The sequence below is a fragment of the Lissotriton vulgaris genome, chromosome 6 (genome assembly GCF_964263255.1).
Source record: "Lissotriton vulgaris chromosome 6, aLisVul1.2, whole genome shotgun sequence".
NCBI classification, from domain to species: Eukaryota; Metazoa; Chordata; class Amphibia; order Caudata; family Salamandridae; genus Lissotriton; species Lissotriton vulgaris.
The window spans coordinates 1,718,178,057-1,718,202,965 of NC_141694.1; positions in this window are offsets into that span (position 1 = coordinate 1,718,178,057).

Genomic DNA, 24,909 nt, shown 5'->3' on the forward strand with positions numbered 1-24,909 from the left:
TCCTTACAAATTGCTTCGTTAGTAGCTGCAGCTGGTGGACCCCCACCACCACCACCACCTCCTAGGAAGAGAGGACCACCTCCTCAGGTTATCCTTCAGCAAGAGGAGGAAGAAGAGGAAGAAGAGGAAGAGGAGCAAGGTACAAGGAGGTTTTTACCTGAACAGCCGAGGAGGTCCCATGTCAAAGAAAATTATATATGGCAATTTTTTACATTTCCCCAGGGCCAAAAAAAGGTAAATGCCCGCTACGTTACCTGTCTGATCTGCAAAAAAGATCTGTCCAGAGGGACAGAAAAGAAATACAGCTATGGCAATTATACCATGCATCGGCACATGGAAAGGTGGCACCCTATAAATTATAGTCCTGCACAAGTACGTGACCTGCAGGATAACCCCCCACCTGTGGCCAGTACATCCAATGAAGAGGCAGTGACGGGACCAGAGGCAAGGGAGATGGTCCCAAATATCCAAATGAAGTTTGGGAATGTGAAGCACGTGTGCATTTTTTGTGGCCAACTGATTTGCTACAGGGAGAGTAGCATACATTTAATCAATACAGCTATTGACAATCACAAATGTCCAAAACGCCCCAGAAAATAAATTATCTTTTTTTTTGTTGCTCCTGTTGAGCCCTTTATAATGAATCATTTTCGTTCCCCCCCACAAAAAACTAAAAAAATATAAAACCGTTCAAAAAATACAAAAAAAGTAAAAAAAGTTCAGAAAAATAATAAAAAAATATAAAACAACAAAAAGAATAAAAAAAAGTTCTTTTCAGAACTACCTCCTCTTTATAAGAAATTGCTAGAATGTTTAGCACTCTGGCAACCTCTATTTCTTTTGGTTCGCTTCCCGGTTTGCGCGCCGGTACGCGAACCGGAAGCGAACTAGAAAACATTTTTTTTTTAAAAAAAGAAGAGTAAGTAAACAGAGAGTAATGTTAAAAGAAAGACAGCTAGAGGGAGTAACACAGAGATACTGTTTAAAGAGGGACTGAGAAAAGGAGTGGAAAGAGTAGAGTAAGTAAGTAATAGAAAAAGGAATGAGGGAAGTAGCAAAGGCAGGAAACTGAGGGTTAAAGAAATGAAGCAGTGGAACTAATAAAAGTTAAATGTGAAAGAGATGTAACGGAATGAGTACTAAACACTTACCTTATAATTATTGTTAACTTAGTCACTTGTTATTTTTATACTTTCAATCTGTGAATGAGAGAACAAAAATTTTAAAATTGATAGAAAGTAGTAAAAGATGAGTGAGCATGAGACAAGATAAGTACATATTAAAAATCTAAATTCAAAGTACAGAATTAATTATACATATTAAATGGTTTATTTTTGCTGTTCTCAGAATATATCAAATTTCACTGAAAACAGTGAGTTGAAGGTATTCATCATATAACAGCGGGAAAAAAAACACAATCAAAATGATTGTGTTTAAAAAACCCATATAATATAATCAATCAGAAATCAGAACTCCTCAAAAGTAACTTACTTTCCATGACGTCAAAGGATGTCCTATGAACAGCTTATACTCTGTTGTGCTGTTATTATTTTCTGCCCGCCACTTTCTGAAAGATAAGCTCCATCGTTTTAAGAAAAATGAGACATACAAAGCAATTTAAAACAGCACACTAAATTACAGCAACACCTAGAATCATTATAATCCAGTTACCTACCCTAAATTCTCACTTCTGAAAACAAGTCAAAAGGCAACATTGCTTCATAGTCAAATACTAATCATTGCCGAAAGACCAGCCTTTTTAACATTTCAAATAAGCTGTGTAATATCCTGATGTTGTTAAAGGACCATCATGTCATATAATAGCTGCAGTTACAAATGTTCTTCCTGAAATCGACGACTGTGCAGCCAAAACATTTTTAATTAGACTTGACATCTTATTTACATCCGGTTTATATACTTAGAATTGTAAAATGACATTTCACCGATAAGTTTCTATAAATAATGTGTACAGCATTGCAGACTTACATTACCTCTACTCCTTCTTTTGATCTGCTATTTGAATTAGCTTATTAAAACAAACAATTTTCCCTCTGTGCTACACTTATCCACAAGGCTATATAGTGTAGGAGCCATTAGAACCTCTTCAAATTCCTCAGAACAAATCCCGAGATTCCTTCCCTAAAATTTTGGTTGTAAGAACACCAGGTAAGAATTTTGAAGGTGAAAAGGCAATCTTTTTTTGAAAGTTAAAACAGAATCATTGCAGAATGACCAGCCGTTTCCAGACTTCAAATAAGTTGTGTAATGTCCTGATGTTGTTGAAGGACCCTCATGATATATAATTGCTGCAGTTAGAAAAGTCCTTCCTGATATTGACAACTGAGAAGCCACAACATTTTTATTATAGTTGTCAATTTTGTTCCATCAGGCCTACATCGTTGGAACATTAAAATGACATACTGGCCATATCTTCGTATAAATAATGTGGACAGCATTGCAGACTTACATTGGCTACACTCCATGTTTTGATCAGCTGCTTTTACTAGCTTATTAAAGGATACTGATTTAGTGTCTGGCAAAGTTAAATATATAAATCTTTCTGAGTCTACACTAGTAGTACTTGATAACGTACAATTCTCGCAGTCATGCTGCCATTGATAAGAAAGGCCAAACAGATGATCTACATCTACACCTTCATCTTGCAATACATTAAGCATATACATTAAAAACTCCTGACAATCTTGCTGAATATTTTGAGAGGATTGTGTTTGACCTGAACATTTGTCTAACAGATTTCGAATTTCAGACACACTTTCTACTCTTGTTCTATCAGCGCTACATTTCTCTAACACAGAATTCAACAAACAGCAAAAACTTTAATCCGAATTGATCACAATCTGTTCTTTTAAACTTTCTAGAGAAAAGACAACATCAACCACAACATTAGCATAGCAGTTCACACCAGAACTATTTTCAAATTGAAAACCAACAACATCTTCAACAGAATTCATTTTCTTTCTGCTTACAATTTTGAGTTAATCGACTTTTGGTCTTTTTGCTACAACCTCCCTACTATTAGTGACATTTCTAAGTTTCCGGCCTGCCACACGTTTTTCAAACAAAGGATATTGAGGCAAATGTGGCGCATACTCTCTTCTTAACCTATTGTATTCCATAACACAATCTAGAGCCGCACAAATGTTTGTGACATCACACTCAATCAAGTACAAACCCGATAAAGTTCTGACTCGTGACAATGCTACATAAGCCATACCCTCCTTGAACACAGAACTGCCAATATTCACCAAAGCACTGTCTACACTTAAACCTTGTGATTTATGGATTGTCACCGCATATGCCAAGCAAACAGGAAATTGCTTACGGCGAACATATAAGTCTTTTACAAGCAAAAACCTAGCAGAGCAACGACCAATTAGCTGTACTTCCTCAATGCCATCAAATTAAATTTTTAAAAATTCAATTCCATCTCTATTTCTGTATTTCTTAAAATCAACAACATTACCCATTGATCCATTTACCAGACCTCTTTCAACATGTAAATTCCTTCTCAAAATGATACGGCAATTTAAGCACACATTCAGAGTCTTTTCAAATCCAGCAGTTTTAGATATAGTCTTATCTAATGAATCCAATTTAGATTTCAAATTCTCAGACAAAACAATTGTTGCACCCATATGCTCTATTCTGTCAATAGCTTCCAGTTTCACAATCTCTTGGTTTTCTAAATTCAACATTTTGTTGTTGAAGATGGAACATTCTGCAAGAGTTGGCATCAAACATATTCCCGATTTCTTCTCAGTAATTTTATGAAAAATATTCTCTGGCAGAACGTCTTCTTCTGGAAACAAATTTGTCAGTAATCGTGCATGTAAAGCTTCTTTCCCACGCTCAGTCCCTTTCCCGATTCTAACATCTTGTAGAATATTCTTGTAATCTTCATCCTTCGCCTGACGCATATTTTCACGCAGCTCAGCATAATTGAAGTTTAACCATATGTTAACGTTGCCAATGCTCCCTAGGCACTTCCTGGTATCTTCATGCGTAAGCAGTTTAAACACTGGTTGTCCTTTGTAGGAAGGTGGCTACCTGACTATGGTTACCCCAGATTTTTTGCCTTGTGTTTAGCTGGTTTTCGACTTAGTTGGCCTGGTTCCCTGCTAATCAGGGCCCCAGGCTATCTGCTCTGTAAAATGGATTCCATGTACCCTAGGTGCATAACTAGATTGGCTTGGGTCACCTTATCAGCCCCTGTACAGAGCACTATAGGTGCCCAGGGCATAGGTGCATCCAAGGCCTACCAGGGGCTGCAGCATATCTTTTGCCACCCCTGGCTGGCTATCTAAAATTGACACAACTGGCTGATCACTCAGCTGGGGCAAGGTGGTGTAATCACCCCTTGCTTAGATATAGTATGCCTATATCTAAACCTATCTGGACACATATAAACCTGTGAGCCACTCCTATGGCAGGCCTTAACAATCCTGAAGGCAGAGTGCGTGGTTTAATGTGAGATGGTGCTCTAGCATGAGCTGAGCCTGTCTGCAGCTGTCGGGACCAATTCCCTTAGCTGTTCCGGGATAATGCCAAACCATATACTATTAAGTGCATTATAATCCTCGCGGTTATATGTCAACTTTGGTTTGGCTTTATCAAAATATGTTGTGTAAGGTGTCATACGATTTGGAATACTACCCCCTCGCCAGTCCTGGCGACGGGGGTAGCATTCCACCCCTCTAGAGGGGACGACATGTTACTTTTGCTAAAACGCGGTTGATTTTTAAAAGAGCCTCAGATCCACAAAATGGATGCTTCTGCCACAGACACATGTCTGACCTCCTGCTGCTGACCGAAACTCAGCAGAGGAGGCCTGGACAAAGGATTTCCTGTCACAGGGAGGTGTGACACCACCCCAGCCAGGAGATAGTGGATTGTAGCAGGGAGGTTTGAATGAAACCAGACAGTGCCTGGGGAGCACAAGGCTTCCCCTTGCATAATCCGGTCAAACCGGTTCTGGGGCAGCCCAGCCCCAGCTCCAGTGAGACCTGGACAAAGGAAAGGGGGTGTAACCACCCCCCTTCCTGGTCCCACCCATAGGGGAGGGACCTAGCAGGAGATCCACCCCTCAGATTGGAATAAGAGGGGGAGCAGTGCCAATGCAACTCAGATCATCCTGAAGAAACATAAGAAACGAAATCTGGACCCTTCGACTTTCTACACGACGTTAGAAGACTGAAGAATCTCCCTTGTGGTCAAGGAGTGACCACCCTGTGCAAACAGGTACCATCCAGCCCTCGACCCTTGCTTTGTTGCAGTTCCCGCCGGAACTCGAGCGACAGAGATCGACGAGATCAAGCTTGCCTGCCTTCTACCTGCCCGATCCACAGTCCCTGCAGAGCTGAGACCCGTGGAGGCGACCGGAAGCGTGGGGCACGCCATCTTGAAAAGGCCACGAGACGCTGACCGTGCAGCCCACGAGTGACCCTCGAAGCTGTACACCGGGGTTTGAGAAGCCCCAGCCCCGAGCTCCACTTGCACCAAAGCTCACCCCTCCACACTCGACGAGTGCTGCGTGGGGCCCTTCTGCTTGTGTGGGCTCGACGCGTTGGCCCGGTCACTTGCCAGCTGGCTTGTGGCCCCTGTGCCGATGAAACTTGAAATACGACTCGCTTTTCTGGTTGCTCCAGATCTGCACCAGCTCCTGTGAAAAGGAGCCCCCACTCTGACCCTCCTGGTTACCTCTAGGTACATATAAATCAAAAGCTTAGCATATTAAGTTCTACTGAACTTAGTAGTTGTAGATTAAAGGGATTAGCACACCCTGACTACAACTCACTAGCAAGGTACAGTAGGAAAACACTCAGTGTAGGTAAGTGCATCACTTACACCTCACTAGCAGTCATGTCTGATACAGGTAGAGCCTCAGGCTCTGCTCCTGTAATAGTTGATCCTATAGGGACAACATCCAGATATGACAACCTTAGCCACAAAGACCTGAGTGCCTTGTGCACAGCCAGGGGGCTAAAAAAGGGCAGAGGCCCTACCATTCCTTCCCTAGTAGCTCTCCTAGAAAAGGATGACCTAGATAAGGTGAGTCAGGCTCCCTTAGAATCAGGTGAAGGGATACACTCCCCTGAGAATGAGGATCTTCCTGAAGATGAAGTAGAGGAGGAGGAAGAAGAGGAAGAGGAAGGCTCTGATTTAGAAGAGCCTGAAGATCAGGATCAGAGGGGAAACCAGGTACAGGTTGCCAGGCTTAACCAGGCCAACTTGGACCTACATGAGAATGGAGAGGGCCAGCACCACTCCAGATCTCATAACCAAATTCTCCCAGGTAACAGGAGGGTGAGATCTCCATCAGGGGACTCTCATCTTTCTAGTGCCTCAAGAGAATCTCAAAGAGGGATGACTCCCTCCCAGAGAAAAGAGCATAGGGCCAGAATGAGGGCTGTCCAACTCCAGATAGAGAGGGAGGAGGTAGCTCTGGCTCAAGCTAAACTTACCTTGGCTCAAGCTAAACTTACCTTGGCAAGGGAACAGAAATTAAGTGGCTTAGATGCCACTGGTGGCAGCAAAGTTCCTAAAGAGAAACCCAGGTCCTATGATAGTAGAAACCTGACAAAGATTGTGCCCCCCTATCAGGAAGGGGATGACATCCACAAATGGATGACTGCTCTGGAGAGAGCCTGCATGGTACAGCAGGTTCCTGAGGAACAGTGGGCAGCAATCTTATGGTACTCCTTTTCAGAGAAAGGGAGAGATAGGCTCCTCACTGTCAGACATGAGGATGCCAGCAATTACAAAGTCCTGAAGAGTGTCCTAATAGATGGGTTTGGCTTAACCACTGAACAGTACAGGTTAAAGTTCAGAGACACCCAGAAGACACAGACTCAGGACTGGACTGATTTTGTTGATTGTGCAACTAAGGCTCTGGAGGGTTGGCTAAATGGCAGCAAAGTACATGACTTCACAGGATTGTATAATTTGATTATGAGGGAGCAGATCCTTAGTAATTGTCAGAACCAGCTCTTACACCAGCACCTGGTGGACTCAGATTTGACCTCTCCCCAAGAATTGGGAAAGAGGGCAGATAAATGGGTCAGAACCAGGATTAGGCCTAAGAATCAGGACAGTAACCAGAAGAAGGAGTCTACCAAGCCTCAAGATAAGGGTGGGGATAAAAGTAAAGAAAAGACTTCCCCAGGGCCCCAAAACTCCAAGAATGGGGGTGGGTCCCAAGACACTTCATCAACTGAGAAAAAGCCTTATTGTCATGCCTGTAAACAGGTTGGGCATTACAAAACAGTCAGCTGTTGTCCCAAGAATGGCAATAAAGAAAACATACCTCCAAAGCCAGCTCCAACACCTCCTGTTACTGTCAGCAGTAATCCCCCAGGAAGTGGGAGCACACCCAGGAATCTGGGTGGGTTTACTTTTGGAGCCCAAGGGGACCCTGGCCTATCCAGGTCCCCATCCCCAAATGATCTTGTTTATGAGACTGGCATGGGGTTTGCCAACTTCTCTGTTTGCCCAAATACCTTGAGCAAATATAGACAAGAACCCATCATCAATGGTTTGAAAGTTGAAGCTTTCAGAGACACAGGGGCTAGCATCACCATGGTGGCTGACTGTATAGTCCCCTCTAAGCAACTTTTACCTGGTGCCAGATACCAGGTAACAAACATTGATGGCATCCAAACAAATCATCCCATGGCAGTAGTAAGTCTCAGCTGGGGAGGTGTCATTGGCCCAAAGAGAGTGGCAGTGTCACCAAACTTGCCTGTAGACTGTCTACTGGGTAATGATTTGGAAATCTCAGCCTGGGCTGAGGTTGAACAGGAAATCCATTCTAGAATGGTAAACTCCAATGGAAAGGTTAGTGGGGCTGTACTGGCTATAGCCCCAATTCAAGATGTCCTTCCTGAAAGGGTTGGTAGGGCTGAGCAACTCTCTGCCCCATCTTTACCAGAAGCTCTTCCAAAACAGAATAGCAAAGCTGTTATGATAACAGCAGAAACCCAAACTGAGTCTCCTCCTGAAAAGGTTGGTGGGGCTGTGATGGCCACAGCCCAAACTCAAACAGATATGTGTGTTGTGAAGCCTGAAATGATGGATCACTCCACCCAAACTGAGAGCATGGAGGAGGAAGAGAAATCTCCCCCTCACCAGACAGTAGGACAGGATCAGCCTCCTCAGGGAACTGATATTACCCCTGATGAAGGAACTGCCCCAGAGGTTGTTAGGCCTGGCCTGACAGAGCCTCTGATGGCAGTGGACCCTTCTCAGGTGGGATCCAGTCTGGAGCAGGTAACCTGCCCCTCTCTACCTTGCCTTAGTCAGCCCAGGGCTGCAGAGGACAAGAAGGACAGTGAGACCCAGAGGGCCCCCTGTCAAATAAAGCACCCCCATCAACAGATTAGGGGCACCAAAACTAGTAGCCCTAGTAAGGTGAAAACTTTAAAAACTCCTGAGGGAGCCCCCTTAAAAGTACTTAGGGACCTCCCACAGATGGATTCTGTTGGGCACAGCCAAACCTGGGACCCAAAGGGCCCAAACCTGAACTGTCCCTCCAGCAAGCCATACAGAGGGACCCAGCCTCCAGCTTTAGGTAGCCAGAGGTTGACCCTGAGAGCTCAGTGCAACTCAGTTGAAGAAAGAAAGGCCCACATGGTGGAAGATAATTGGAGGAAGTTGAGCCCAAAATTAGCGGAGTCTCACTTCAATACTCCATATCCAAACCAGCCTTTAACTTTGCATAAACACACCCAAGGTAGTGATTCCCTATGGTGGAGACCCTCTAATACCCCTAGGGTGAGGGACTGCTTAGTGGACCATGAGACAGGGGGTACCCATGCTAGTGCAGGTACTTCCTTATATGGCCACTCAGGCAATAAAGGCTTACCTGGACAAGGATAGCCTTATCTCCTTTCGTTTGGGGGGGGGTTGTGTAGGAAGGTGGCTACCTGACTATGGTTACCCCAGATTTTTTGCCTTGTGTTTAGCTGGTTTTCGACTTAGTTGGCCTGGTTCCCTGCTAATCAGGGCCCCAGGCTATCTGCTCTCTCTGTAAAATGGATTCCATGTACCCTAGGTGCATAACTAGATTGGCTTGGGTCACCTTATCAGCCCCTGTACAGAGCACTATAGGTGCCCAGGGCATAGGTGCATCCAAGGCCTACCAGGGGCTGCAGCATATCTTTTGCCACCCCTGGCTGGCTATCTAAAATTGACACAACTGGCTGATCACTCAGCTGGGGCAAGGTGGTGTAATCACCCCTTGCTTAGATATAGTATGCCTATATCTAAACCTATCTGGACACATATAAACCTGTGAGCCACTCCTATGGCAGGCCTTAACAATCCTGAAGGCAGAGTGCGTGGTTTTATGTGAGATGGTGCTCTAGCATGAGCTGAGCCTGTCTGCAGCTGTCGGGACCAATTCCCTTAGCTGTTCCGGGATAATGCCAAACCATATACTATTAAGTGCATTATAATCCTCGCGGTTATATGTCAACTTTGGTTTGGCTTTATCAAAATATGTTGTGTAAGGTGTCATACGATTTGGAATACTACCCCCTCGCCAGTCCTGGCGACGGGGGTAGCATTCCACCCCTCTAGAGGGGACGACATGTTACTTTTGCTAAAACGCGGTTGATTTTTAAAAGAGCCTCAGATCCACAAAATGGATGCTTCTGCCACAGACACATGTCTGACCTCCTGCTGCTGACCGAAACTCAGCAGAGGAGGCCTGGACAAAGGATTTCCTGTCACAGGGAGGTGTGACACCACCCCAGCCAGGAGATAGTGGATTGTAGCAGGGAGGTTTGAATGAAACCAGACAGTGCCTGGGGAGCACAAGGCTTCCCCTTGCATAATCCGGTCAAACCGGTTCTGGGGCAGCCCAGCCCCAGCTCCAGTGAGACCTGGACAAAGGAAAGGGGGTGTAACCACCCCCCTTCCTGGTCCCACCCATAGGGGAGGGACCTAGCAGGAGATCCACCCCTCAGATTGGAATAAGAGGGGGAGCAGTGCCAATGCAACTCAGATCATCCTGAAGAAACATAAGAAACGAAATCTGGACCCTTCGACTTTCTACACGACGTTAGAAGACTGAAGAATCTCCCTTGTGGTCAAGGAGTGACCACCCTGTGCAAACAGGTGCCATCCAGCCCTCGACCCTTGCTTTGTTGCAGTTCCCGCCGGAACTCGAGCGACAGAGATCGACGAGATCAAGCTTGCCTGCCTTCTACCTGCCCGATCCACAGTCCCTGCAGAGCTGAGACCCGTGGAGGCGACCGGAAGCGTGGGGCACGCCATCTTGAAAAGGCCACGAGACGCTGACCGTGCAGCCCACGAGTGACCCTCGAAGCTGTACACCGGGGTTTGAGAAGCCCCAGCCCCGAGCTCCACTTGCACCAAAGCTCACCCCTCCACACTCGACGAGTGCTGCGTGGGGCCCTTCTGCTTGTGTGGGCTCGACGCGTTGGCCCGGTCACTTGCCAGCTGGCTTGTGGCCCCTGTGCCGACGAAACTTGAAATACGACTTGCTTTTCTGGTTGCTCCAGATCTGCACCAGCTCCTGTGAAAAGGAGCCCCCACTCTGACCCTCCTGGTTCGAGTGATAAGCAATCTCCCGGTTCCGCGTGGATTGCTTTTGCCAAGTGCTGTTTGCTGCAATCTTGAAGCCGACGGTGCTGACGGCGAGAGCCTACGTGGGACAGATCGTGACCCGCTCCTGGACGTCGCAGATGCCCCAGAGCCCACGTGACAGCGGAGAGAAGCCTATCGACAACCACCTGATTGCGCCCGACATTGCCTGGTTCCGTCCTGGTTCCACCCTGGTCACTGCTGAGTGACCCAGACTCTGTCCCCTCTGCTTTCAGGTACTTTTCTACTTCGATCCACCCTTGGATCGCACCGGACACTTCTGCTTCACAGCGCCTGCAGCTGCAACAGCTTCAAGCACCAAGAACCTGCGTGACAGAACCCGACGCCACTTCGACCCTGTGCACCCACGGCCTGTGGGTGAGGTAACTTTGCAACGCCGGTGTCCTTACACTGGTACACACCTCTAGGGTCTGTGTCTAAAGTTTTGTGTTCCTAGGTTCAGCGGAAGTACCTTTTAATTCACTTTATCCAACTTTTACGCACCATTGACTTTGCATTGGTGCGAGCCGCACTTTCCGTGCTGCACCCGTCTCCTGTGGGCTACTCCCGACTTCAGCATTGCTAGTCCTGACTGCTCCCAGCGAATCTCTAGGCCCTAGGCCTAACCATTGTTCGATAAGTGTTCCTTGTACCACTTTTTTAGTATATGGTTTGAGTGGCCACCCGCCCTCATCCATAATTGTGCAACTTTATATGTTTTACTGTGCTTTTGATTTAACGCTTGTGCCCCTTTCCTCATAAAGAGTACTGGGGAGTAATTTAGAAATAAATACATATATTTTTACAATATATACTTGTGTGGTGTCCTTTCATTTGATTACAGGATTGTATGTGGTAAAACAGCTCGCTTAACACGACCTCTTAAGTTAAGCCTTTAAGGCTGCTTAGTCCATGCTACCACTAGGATAGCTTGTCTAACAAGGTTGACTTACAACCTGACATCTTTGGGGTTTGTTTGGACTGATAACCAGTGGTTCCAGAATTGGAAACACTACCTATCAGGCCAACTTCTCACATCCTTTCACTGGTGTCAGCTGCAGAAGATCACCGAAAACAATGATGTGTTTGCCACCAAATAACACATCATACTCTGTTTTAAGAACTTCCTGCATTCTCAAATGCAAAAAGGCAAGCATGACATTGGAAACCATGCTTACTTCGTCAATGATAAGAAGTTTCATCTTCTTCAGGACTCTAGATACTTCACAACAAGCATCTCCCGATAACTTGTGGTATTGTAATTTGTTATCATGCTCCACTGGCAGCATCAGTAGCCGATGCAAAGTAATACCTTTAATGTTATGGGCTGCCAGTCCAGTTGGAGCGGTGACAACGCAAGACAGTGATGACTCAGTTCTTTTCTGCAGATAACATGAAATTGCTTTAATGAGGAAACTTTTTCCAGTTCCTGCTTCTCCACTCACGTACAGTCGGACAGGCTTCAACGACGTACATGAGCACTCTTTCTTCTCATGACTTAATCCATGATAAATTTGGCTGGTAACTTCATCAAATATTTTCCTCTGCTTAACGTTGAGTTGTCTTTCCAAATCTTCTAAGTTAACCACATCCTCCTGAGCATGTGCCATGGCTCTTTTCACTTCAATCATGGCAGTGGCAGCTTCATTTTCGATAACTGGTCCTCCTAGTGGATCCTGACTCAATGAAACAGAACTCTGACTGTCCTGAGAACTGTCTCTAGCAATCTCGGCTGCTATTGTTGCTTCCTGCTCGATTTCTGCATTCAACATTTCTAGATATTTTGGGAAAACAGGACATTCTATGGACTCCTTGGCTGCATTGAAAGAGTCTTCGTAACAGAGGAAATCTCCAAGCAGTTCCTCTTCTGCATGCCAAGGCTTGAAAAGTTGCAAAAGAGCTAAATAGAAAAACTCTTTTCTTTCTGGAGATTCGCAATCCAATTTTCGATGATTTACCAATAGACATTTTTTTTGCTTGACCAGACATCCCTCACTTCCAATTACAGCATACACTCCTTTATCAATATCTTCTGTGATGTTCCTCTTGAAAATGTAATTTTGTAGAACCTCATACAGACAAACATTCTCCAGGTGACTGCTTCTATTTGGATAATATGTATCCAACATGTTGGTCTTCAAAATATCTGTACTGCTTGGCTCCTTCTCCGCCAAATACTCAATTTCTCGTACAGGTTTGAGAACTCGATTACGCGTTGCAGCAAGACCAAGACTTGCCCAAATGATACTCCTAGATTTGGCATAGAGACTTGCTGAAGATAACCGGTCAGAACATTCGTAAGCTCCGATTTCTCGATGCGACAACATCTTCAGACTGAAACTGTACAACTTCTTACTGAGGCTCTTTTCATGGGAAATGTCCTCCCACATATCCTTGAGTTCTGTCTTTTCTTTTTTTGTGATGTAAGACGTCACATACCGAGCCACAGCCATAAAGTTGTCAGCCACAAACTGTATATCCATGTTAGCATTCCACATGGACAAAATCACTGGGTTGTAGTCATTGATGTTCTTGGACTCTTCGTTTCTCTTCAAATTGTATGTATTTTTGGGTGATTTCCTCGTCACATTATGTCACAGCGAAGACATCAAATTGTTCACTCTTCCTTTAGATATCACCGATCGTGGAAATCCAAAACGACATTTTGTATAGTACTTGTTCTTGTTTCTGAATTTACGACGACAGTACTTTCCAAAACGATGGCTTTGAAACCGTAAAACTTGTTCTCTTAGACTTTTGTCTTCCTTTGTCTTTGGAACAGCACATGTAGAATACTGTTCTGTGAAATTCATCACTAAGTCATCCGGATCTGTTCCAAATTTGGGTGCATCTTTGATCCATAGCAGCATATGTATATGAGGAGCACCTCGTGCTTGATACTCTTTTCTCCAGAAGAAATCCAACACCACTCTAAGAGGTGGATTTTTCTTGTTCGTGATGAAAGACATCATAGCTTCAAATCTATGATTGAAGTACCTGCATACATTCACTGGATCCAAAGAGCACAGTTCTCCGGGTGTCTTGAATTCAATAATTTCAATGTTTCCATTTGCCTCTCGTAGAAATTCAAGTAAGTCTTCCCAGCCATACTCAGCACAGCTGAGAGTGAGGAACCATGTGGGAGTTCCTAAGTTCCTCAGCATACATTTTAAGTCACCATGACAACGGTACCAATACTCATTAGTACCACGCTGACATGCCATCAGATTAATCAGGTGAGAATCCAAAATACTGTCTTGCACATTGAGTTTATCCATAAAGTCCCTTGCTGAGATATTTCGCAGTTGTAGACCACTTTTCAGGATGTGGTTCACTGCATAAGACAGTCCAGACAGATCACTTTCAAACAGTAGATGAAACAAATAGGGAATGCATTGACGAAACCTAGGATCTTCTGCATACAATCGTAAAGTCCAGTATTCAGAAGCAGGAATTTGATCAGAGCGCTCATCATATCGTCCTCCTCGACCTGTGGGAAATAACTGTGGAAAACACCAAGCTTCCAAACTTTCCTCCCAAACACTAATGGGACTCCCTTTGGCTTGTTTCATTTGAAACAACTCAATAGCATTCCCCATGACTTCCTTGGAATGCAAAGGATGAACACTATAATGTTCATATATTTACTTTCTCAATTTGTCCAGCACACAATTCGCTGTCCTCTTCTTCACTTACTTCCTCTTCTGCAACACATACATTCTTGTAGTACTCATTGTTTTTTTATCAAATACAATGTTGCCTTTTTGACTTTCCTAACATCCACTAAATCTTTTCTTACTCTTTATCGGAGGATAACCAGAGGTTCCTCTTCCACTTTCTCTACTCCAATTGTATTAATGTTTTTCTTCAAATCTAAAGGCAAATAAACAACTCTTCCCTTTAATCCTCTCTGTAAATCTGATGGAGGCAATTTCCCTGTCTTTGGCTCCATTCGTACAATATCCTGAAAGGGATGCACACTTTGAATCAAAATAGATTCATAAGTATTTAAATCCTCCAATTCAGAAGGAATGTCAACCAATTCCAGAATATTATGAACCGCCCTAGCAGGCATCCGGTTTTGGTTTAATTTGTTAAAACAATAAGTACACATACGTTGGTCCGATCCCAAATCAAAACAATTTTCTACCATCAAGTATGTAGCAAAATCCTTCCATTCACTATTGTTTTCCATTTCACTTTTTGCATATAAATCCACTAACTTAGTCTGATTCTTATAAAAAGTCAGTTGACAACACACACAAGTGAAATTAGGCCTCTCACTTGATTTCACCTGAAAGATGGAAATTTCCTTGTGAAACTTATCTATATTAGAAATCTGTACACTCTCTTCCACATTACCTTCTTCTACTGGGTCAATTTCAACATTGTTCTCTTTACTAGCAAAGTAACAGAACTCAATTTCTTCACAAATATTTTTCACATGTTGTTCTGAACCATGCAAAAGAGCACTGCTCAATTGTTTAAGCATAATTGCTGGACTCTTAGCATAATACAACATTCTCACTAATTTCCTCACTTTATTATGATGCACTGCTAGCATCCTGAAATGATGAAAAACACTCTGGCATACTCTCCTGGAAAGACAAGCCAGTGAATGCCCATGCAAACCTGTTACTTCTCTCACTCTGCAAGGATCTAATTCTTGCAACAACTTAATTTTCTGTTTTAAACTTTTCTTATTAAATGTACGTACAAAATCACAAAACAAATTGATGGAATCCTGTCGCACACTACAAATGCTACTACATTTCCAGGTGTAGACTGGTCCCTTAGGACATCTTCCTAAAACCTCATCACCTAACACCTCTTCTGCATCTGCAGACACAAGTTTTTCTTTTTCAACCGGACAACCATCTTTTACCTCATATGCTCGACCACTGGTGTCAACTGCATGCACCAAATCATTGTCCTGAAAGTAACTCTCCTCATTGAAAAATGCCTCACAACTTGAACTATGCATCCATTCTTCTGAGAATACTTCACAAAATTTACTTCGATTAACTACCCCCTCCATCTACTATTTGATTTGAAATCAGAAATTACCTTGTTTAGTTTCCTAATTCTATTGATTACCAAAATAAATAACTTTCGCTTAATTTCCAAAGCCTGATCAATAATTTTCTCTACATTTTTCTTTTTCTTATAAAATGTCACTTTCTGTTGGCCTTTCTTAAATTTTTTTATCAAATTGACAATTATCCTGTTGCGGAACATTCGCTTACGAATGTCCCTGAATTGATTTTCCCTTCTACTGCCATGCACAGACTTCTCTCCTGCTCTAGCAGAAACTTTTTTGACGGGCCTTTCCTTTTCCTTTAAATTGTCTCTCTTCTTATGCATTAAAACATGTTCAATACTGGTATTTTATGCAAATTGTTTTTAAAAATGATTTTATTTTCTTACCCAGACCTTTTTTGGCGACTTGATACGATTTATTAGTACAGGACTGCTGCAAATCTTTACCAAGATGGAGTGTAAGTCGCTTTGCTTCTTTTTGTTTTCTCTGCCTTGAGGGCATTTTTATTTTTTTAATTATATTTATTTTTTCCATGTTGCACACACTTTATACATTATAGATTTTTCCAGCATTAATACTTCATGCTTTATAACTAAATAAACTATTTTAACAAGATATACAAGCTTTTCATTTCACATTTCCACAATCAGTTTTTATGAATTTCTTAGTTAGTCACAGTTAAAAGCTTAAGCCCTTCTTGGGTCTACCTGAGACCCAATTCCTTCCTTCGAAATACTTATGGGTTGCCATATTCTTAGGCCTAATGTCCTTCCCCTTTTCCCTTTTCGTGCATAGATATTCTTCTCCATATTATACGCATTCAAGAGATTAGCCAGCCAGGTTTGTAGTGTCGGTGGGTTTTTGTCAAGCCAAGCCCTTGCTAGGGTCAATCTATATACTGACATTGCAACAAATAGAAATTCCTGATGTATGTCAGCCCCTTCCGATCCCAGACCTAAGATTATTCTAGCTGGGCTAAGATTGATATGAATCCCCAGAGATCTATCTAGAAAACCCTCGATGTCCCTTATTAGCGTATGTAATTGAGGGCATGTAGCGAAGATGTGGATATTATCTGCTTCACTGGCATTGCATCGGGGACAATTTATACCGTGCTCCCTCCCCATTTAGCTATCTTGGCAGGAGTATGATACAATGAATAAATAGTTTTATAGTGTTGTGACTGCATGGGGGATGAGCACAGTATAGTACGCCCCCAGTCAAATGATTTTTTTAAACCACCCAGCGTCTACGCTGACTTTTTCCGCCCATTTATTGCCCACCTTTCTTAAGTCATCAGTTTTCCCTTTCATCAAACAGGCATAAAAAGACCTAATAGTGCGATCCCCCAAAAGTCAAATTTTTTCCAGTATCTCATTCCTGTCTACTCCCACAGACCCCCCTGCTTTATCATAAAAAAAACTCCTGACCTCTAGATACTTGAAGAAATCTCTATTGTTAATACCATATTTAGTTCTTAGGTCTGCGAACTGTAAGATCCCCTCTATGTCAAATAAGTCCCCGATCTGGATGATTCCACTGTTTGCCCAATCAGACATTGCTTCATCTGCAAAGATTGTATGAGGAAACGACCTGTTTCTAAAGAGTCTAATGTATCTGTTATACTTCCCAATTTTACTTCTTTTCAAGAAGGCAGTCCATATCTTAACAGCAGTTGAGACCGTCTTAAACCTTGTTCTTTTAAAGTAGCCATAGTCAATACAGTTTAGGAAGCAGTTTCCCGCGTCTGTCCCTAGGACCGTAGCATATACTTTCGTAGACAGGTTATTAACTCTTTCATCCAGGCCATTACCTCCTATTAACCCCTGCATATACTGTAGAGCAGCTGCCATATAGTATAACCTGAAGTCTGGTGCACCCCACCCCCCCTTTCTCTTGGGAGTGTCATATATTTATATGCCCTATGCGTCTTTCCATGGGCCCAGATGAATCTGTTGCATAATGTCCCTAGTGTATCAAACCAACGATTCTCAATGAATAAAGGAATCGATCTAAAAAAGTAGAGAACTTTGGGGAGAATCATCATCTTAATAACGTAAGTGCAACCCATCAGTGAAAGGTGTAAATTATTCATCCTTATTAGATCTATCTTTACTCTTGAGATCAGAGGAGCCATGTTTATCTCTACCACCCTATCCAGATTTGCTGATATAGCCACCCCCAAGTACATGGCTGAACCAACTACCCTAGCGTCATTACACCCTGCATAATTATTTTCAACGAACTGTGTCTTGGGTTTGTTCAATTTATATCCTGAGATTAGACCGAAGCGTTCCGCCTCTACCTCAATTTCCCTAATGGCATTGGAGGGGTTAGGTGTCAAAATAGCGACGTCATCCGCATACACGAGGGTTTTTATTGGACAGCCGTTTATATTGATCGGGACAATCAGTGGATTCTGTTCCAGCCTACGTATATATGGATCCAGGTATAGCGCAAACAACAGAGGGGATGATGGACAACCCTGTCTGGTCCCTCTACATATCTCGACTGCTGCAGAGTATCCCCTATTGACCCTAATCTTAGCCATTGGATTGATGTACAAGGTCTGTATGGCCTTAATAAAACCCTCCCCAATACCATTCCACCTCATGGCTGACCATAGGTATCCCCAGGAGACCCTATCAAATGCCTTCTCAGCATCTAGAAAGAGCGCTGCCATGGGATCTCCTAGGGTACCTGCTGCATCAAACATGGTGATAACCTGCCTAACATGCTGTGTGGTTCCTAAACCCTCGATCACCCCTGCTAATCTTTTAGCTAACATTTTTTAGTAAATCTTGACGTCAGCATTCAACAGGGTAATTGGGCGGTATGAACCTGGTTCGATTGTTGATTTACCTTTTTTTAGTATTACTATTATATTCGCTGCACCCCAGGACTCAGGGACTGATTCACCCTTTTGTGCCATTGCCATGATGTTAAACATGTCTCCGATGATTGCTGTTTGAAAATTTTTAAAGAATTCCACCGGGATATGGTCCGGCCTGCTGCCTTCCCAGAGGGCAAACTGCCAAGAGCAGTAACTAATTCCTCTACCCGAAATCCAGCATCTAACTCCTCCTTTTCCATTGTGGGGAGCTGTAATGGCTGATCTTTTCTGGCCCCTTTAAGAGGGAGAATGATGGAGAGTGACTCCAGTCTATCACCCTTATAGCATGGGGATTAGGACTATAGATAGGATCTCTGTCTTCTATATAGTAGAGTATTTTCGTGTCCCTTTCTTTAGAGTAGGGCTTATGAATTCAAGCTAGGGGATAGATATATAAGGATTAATCATGATTTGCTTTTTGCTAACGTGTTAGGATATTTTCCATGGAGTTATGCGTATTGTGGGCCCTGTAGGCCTTAAACGAGACAGACTCCATCTTGCCCTCTGCCTGGTAGCTTGAGAGGCCTTCTAGGTCAAGTGTAATGTTTTAGTTTCAAGCTGTTGTTCGCTTGGAGAGAACCGGCTAAGGCTGGCCCTTATCGAAGGAATGTATTTTTCTCCACTCCGAAGACACAACTTCAGGCCGGCCGGCTGGGAACGTGTCCTTGGTACGGGGAGGTACAAGAATTTGGTGGGCGGCAGGTTACTGGCCGTAGCTTTCCATGAAGGAACAGGCTTTGATATTAGCGAAGGTGTTAGTCAGTCGAGAGTTCAGTTCGTAGGCGGCATCTAGCCGTTAGCATCTCTGCCATTAATTATTTCATGGCGGACAGTCGCCATCTTTGAAGTCCGAGAAAGATTTAAGACCGAGACTCTCTGAGAAAGACTGAAGGAGAATTAGCGCGGAAGCGCACTGAAACAGAGAGAGAGAGAGATACGGTAGCTAATAACCAGCAAGGTTCCAGTGGCTTGGAGGGAAGCAGACGAGATTGAGCCTAGCGGTGCAGACGTGTACTTGTGACGGCTGGGGTGTGACTGTGAGACGAGCCAAGACACAGAGACGAGAAGGGAACCTAGATGACTGGCGAGTCCTGACTTCACATTAATAAGGTGACATCCGCCCTTTCCATAATGAGCGCGCATTCTAATCTTTGCCTTTTCTTTGCATAATCTGTGTTGCATAGTACTGTGTTATATGTTTATTGACAATAAATACCCTAGTTCTTAGTGAACTGATATGTGCCGTGTATTCTTGTTTAATCTTGGTAAACGTGGCTTTTAGTTGGTTGTTGTTTATATGAACGGATGATTAATCCCGATCAGGTAAGTGGTGATCAAATAAATAGGGAGCGAGTGGACCTTTGATGCCAAGAATAAGAGGTACATTACACTATGCGGAGACCGTACTAAATTCTATTATTATAGTTTCATCCCAAGTAGACAAAGGAGAAATCGTTCCGATAGGTGTTCATAGGAATGTGGTCGTCGTTGATATACGGCGTTAGTGAGGGCGTTGGGGTGGATTACCAACGTGTATACCCACAGGATTGTGGCTTGTGTAAGTGAGAGCGTTGGGGGGATTACCAACGTGTAGGTTTGCCGGATTGTAAACCGTTTGGAAAAGAGAGCATTGGGTTCTGCAGGCCCATGTGTAGACACGCCGGATTGTGTGTCATATCTGCCCTGAAGTAGATCAGTCTGGGTCGGAGTGGCCGCGAGACTAACTGATGTGAATAAGATATGGTAGAAAACCTATGCATGTTTATTGCTATTTCCCCATCCTTAGGTACAACTTGTACATATATATATATATATATCTATATCCATTGTGAATACGTTCTAAGGAGGGAGGTGAGTACGTTCTGGCTGGGTTAAAGGGGCCCCTAGGGGCTGATCCCATCTAAACATAAAATCCGGCCATTACATCTGGCGTCACGAACTATTTACGAAGCCTGTGTGCGCTGTATTGTTTTGATCTTGTTGGTTTGCGCTCGGCTCGTACGTATAATATTTTGTGTATAATTGTGTATATAATTTCTGTGTGTCAATATGTTTGCGAAAAAATCACCGTTGGTTTTCAAGTTACCTATTCAGATTCCCGGCTGGGAGTCTACGCCTTACGAGGCTTTGGCCCGTGAGTGGGCCGATTCTACTGGTTTGAGTGAAAATTGGTCTTCTTGTTTGGAGCAGGCGGAGCCTGCCGATGTGGTGTCATGCTTACAGAAAGCGCCAGTAGTGAAGGGTGATGAGCTTCCTATTTTAGGACGCAGAGGTTGGATTGTTCTTAATGCATACAGAATTCTTCACGAGAGGTTTGTTCAGCTGCAGAAGCAGTTTAAGGACATGGAAGGACAGTGTGTTGAGTTGCAAAATGCGCATACTCTTTTGCGCTGTCAAAATAAATTGCTTGCCGACAAACTTGAAACATATCAGACCATAGCCGAAAGAGCTGCGGTCCGCATTGCACGATATAAGTACAAACATCGTCGTGGTCGTGTGTCTACACGGAAAGTGCGTCTGGTCATAGCAAAGGCCGGAATGGATTGGAACCCTGATGAGTGGGATGGTAATATCTGGGATTCAAATGCTTCAGACTCCTCGGCTGAGGAGGGTGATAAGCGCGAATCTTCTCGCTCCGGACGTGATTGTAAATCTGCTTCTTATACTGATACTGTTGCTCACAGCGACCGTGCTCGCTCTTCCCATTCAGGTGACGTATCTTGCCCCGATTGTTCTGCTAAATCTAAGATGCGGGCTTCCTCGGAGGCCCTTCCTGAGGTTTCTGCTCATCCTGTATTTCGTCGCAAATTACAACAAGCCCCTGGTAATCCAGCTGGTATTGCTTTGGATTGTATTGAGGATTTTACTCAACAGGAGGTTAGTGACATTTTACAACGATTTCGTCAACGGCCTGGTGAGGCCTTGCTTACATGGATGGTGCGCCTTTATGAACTCGGCGCTGCCGGTATTATGCTTGATGCTGTTGATTGCTTACGGTTTTGCTCTTTGAGTTCTGATTCCACTATTCAAGATCATTTTCGGAACTATAATGGTGCTGGTCAAATTACTTTGCTCCAGCTTGCGTCTGACGGCTGTAACCACAAATATCCTACTGAATCTGATTGGCCTGTTAATGACAAGCCATGGTAAACTTTGCGCGATGCGTCGCAACGTTTGAAGGAGGAAGTCATGAAAACTGCTATCTTTCTCAGTACTTCTGACAGATTGCTGGATGGCCTTTTAACATCTTCTGTGCGTAATCGCATTATCCGTTCTTCGCCTGTTGCTTACAAGCAGGTTATGATGACTTTGTTGATTAATCAAACTGGCAATCCTTTGTCTGCTGTGCTTGAATCTGTTCGTCAGCTTGGTGAGCTTGGTGAGTGGTTTAAACCTGAAAGACAATCTCGACCTGAGGGTCGTACTGCTGGGGACTATAAGTTCTCTAGACGTGACATGTTTCTTGCTCTTATTGCTGATGGTGTCAAAAGGGAGGACATTGACGATGAGCCTAATAATCGCTTATGGGATATGTTTCGTAAGTGTGGTTTAGATCGGAAGGAGGGTGCCCGTCGTGTGCGGAAGAATGAGTATGACCGTGGTTCTGATGACAGTGGTGATGAGAGACGACGTGTGGATTCTGATCGCCGTGATGATCGGCGTTATGAACGTGATGTGTCCCCTCATCGTGACTACGAGAGAGGGAGAGAGGGGGAAAAAGAAAGGGGGAGAGATGATCGTGTTTCCAACCGACATAGAGAGGAGAGGAGTTATTCCCCTGAAATGAAAAGAAGGGAGGATCGTAACAGACTTTCTGACCGTAATTCACAGTATTTTGAAAATGACAAAAATCCGTTTCGTAATGGAGACGGATATGAACAAGACATTTTGATACCAAAGAAAACAGAGAGCATTTACCCTGATTTGTCTTGGTTGACAGAATGCAGGAAAAATGACTAGGAAATAGGTCAAGCTCCAGTACACAAGTGGGCTCACAGAGACAACAGACCCTATGTAAATATTGAGATTTTTTGGAAACATCGTAATATCCAAAGGGCCCGAGCATTAGTAGATACAGGAGCGGAGGCCACTTTAATTCACGGAAAATCAAAGAAATTTAAAGGACAGTTTTTCACAATTACTGGTTTAGGTGGAAAAGAAACCCCGCAGTACAAACTACACTTGAAATTAAAATTGGTAGGATTCCTCGTAGGGAATATTCTGTGTTAGTTGTGCCACTTTTGGAGTATATAATTGGAATTGATATTCTAAAAGGAATGACTTTGCATCTGGATGATGGTTGTTATCAATTTGGAACTAGACATTACATTTCGACCAGACCCGTACGGGTTGGCCGCTTACGGATGCCCCCCATTAAAATTCCTCTAGCTACGAAAGTGGTTTCTCAGAAACAATATCGTATCCCAGGTGGTCATGAAGAAATTAATGCTACAATACAGGATTTGGTTGACGCGGGAGTTATAACTCCGGTCACGTCTGCTTGGAATAACCCCGTCTGGCCCGTGCGCAAAAGTGATAATTCTTGGCGCATGACTGTTGATTATCGAGAATTGAATAAATATACACCTAAATTGGCTGTTGCAGTACCAGACATTGTCACTTTGATTCAGAGAATTCAAAAGCATCCAGGTACATGGTATGCGTCTATTGATATTGCTAATGCTTTCTTTTCAATTCCGATTGCCCCCGAGTGTCAGGAACAATTCAGTTTTACATGGAATGGACGTCAAATGACGTTCCGGAGTCTTCCTCAAGGTTATGTACATAGTCCCACGATCTGTCACCGGCTGGTGGCAGAGCATTTGTCTGAAGTGCCCGCTAATCCACAAATACAGGTATGTCATTATATTGATGACATTTTGATTCAAGGTGAGACGCAAGATCAGGTACAGTCCCATTTAGATCAGATCCTTGATTGTTTGCGAGCAAAAGTTTGGGAAATTAATCCTGATAAATTACAAGGTCCATCCCAAAATGTAAAATTTTTAGGAATTAATTGGCATGAAGGTCACAGAGAAGTGATCCCACAGGTGAAGCGAAAAATCCTAGATTTTGCAGTTCCAAAGAATAGGAAAGAGGCTCAGAGTTTCATTGGTTTGTTTGGCTTTTGGCGTCAGCATATTCCCCATTTGAGTCAGATTTTAGCTCCGTTATATCGAGTCACTCGTAAGAAGAATGCGTTTGAATGGGGTGAATCACAACAGAATGCTTTTAATTTGGCGAAAGAAGCAATTCAGTATGCTTTGGATTTGTGGCCGGTGGGTGAAGGTGATGTGGACTTGAATGTGTCCGTGGAAGGTCTGTATGCCAATTGGAGTCTGTGGCAAAAGCAGGGCAGACAAAAAGTGCCATTAGGTTTTTGGACCAAAAAGTTACCTGAGGCTGGTGAGCGTTATTCACCTTTTGAAAAACAATTACTTGCATGTTACTGGGCTCTGGTGGATACCGAGCAATTGACCCTAGGCCATGCTGTGGTTTTGAGACCTGAAATTCCTATTATGCAGTGGGTTTTGAGTTCGCCGAAATCTCATCGAATTGGACATGCTCAAGAGGCGAGCGTGATTAAATGGAAATGGTACATTCAGGACAGGGCACGTGTGGGTCCGAAAGGTGTGGCAGTTTTACATGAGCGAGTGGCGCAGGCACCCTCCAAAGAGACTGGAAGTGATTGTTCCGTACCCGTAGTGCAGGAATCTCCCATTAAATGGGGTAAATCATTTGATGATCTGTCCGCGGAGGATAGAAAACATGTGTGGTTTACGGATGGTTCAGCGAAGTTCATTGGTGAGAAACGACATTGGAAAGCCGTCTCCTATAATCCAATCACGCAGAAATTATTGAGTACAACTGGTGATGGTAAGAGTAGTCAATATGCTGAACTCTATGCAGTTTACCAAGTTTTGAAACAGGAATTGCCTGGCACATGTCATATTTTCACTGATTCCTGGTCCACTGCTAATGGACTGGCGGTATGGTTACCAACATGGCATTCTCATAATTGGGAATTGCATTCAAAAGAACTGTGGGGAAAAGAATTATGGCAAGAAATTTGGGAGTTGCTCCCACAGAGTACTGTAACAATCTTTCATGTGGATGCTCATACCCCGATCGATTCCCTTGACAAATTTTTTCATAACATTGCAGATGAAAAGTCTAAAATTTCTGAGGCAGTGGTGGAGATGCAGGACTCTGATTTGGCAGGATTGGCGAAATGGGCCCACCAAAAAGCAGGACATTTTGGAGAGAGAGCCACTAGCAGGTGGGCTTCCGATCGAGGAATTCATATTCCCTTAAATTTGATTAAAGATGTCATTCTGCATTGTCCTAT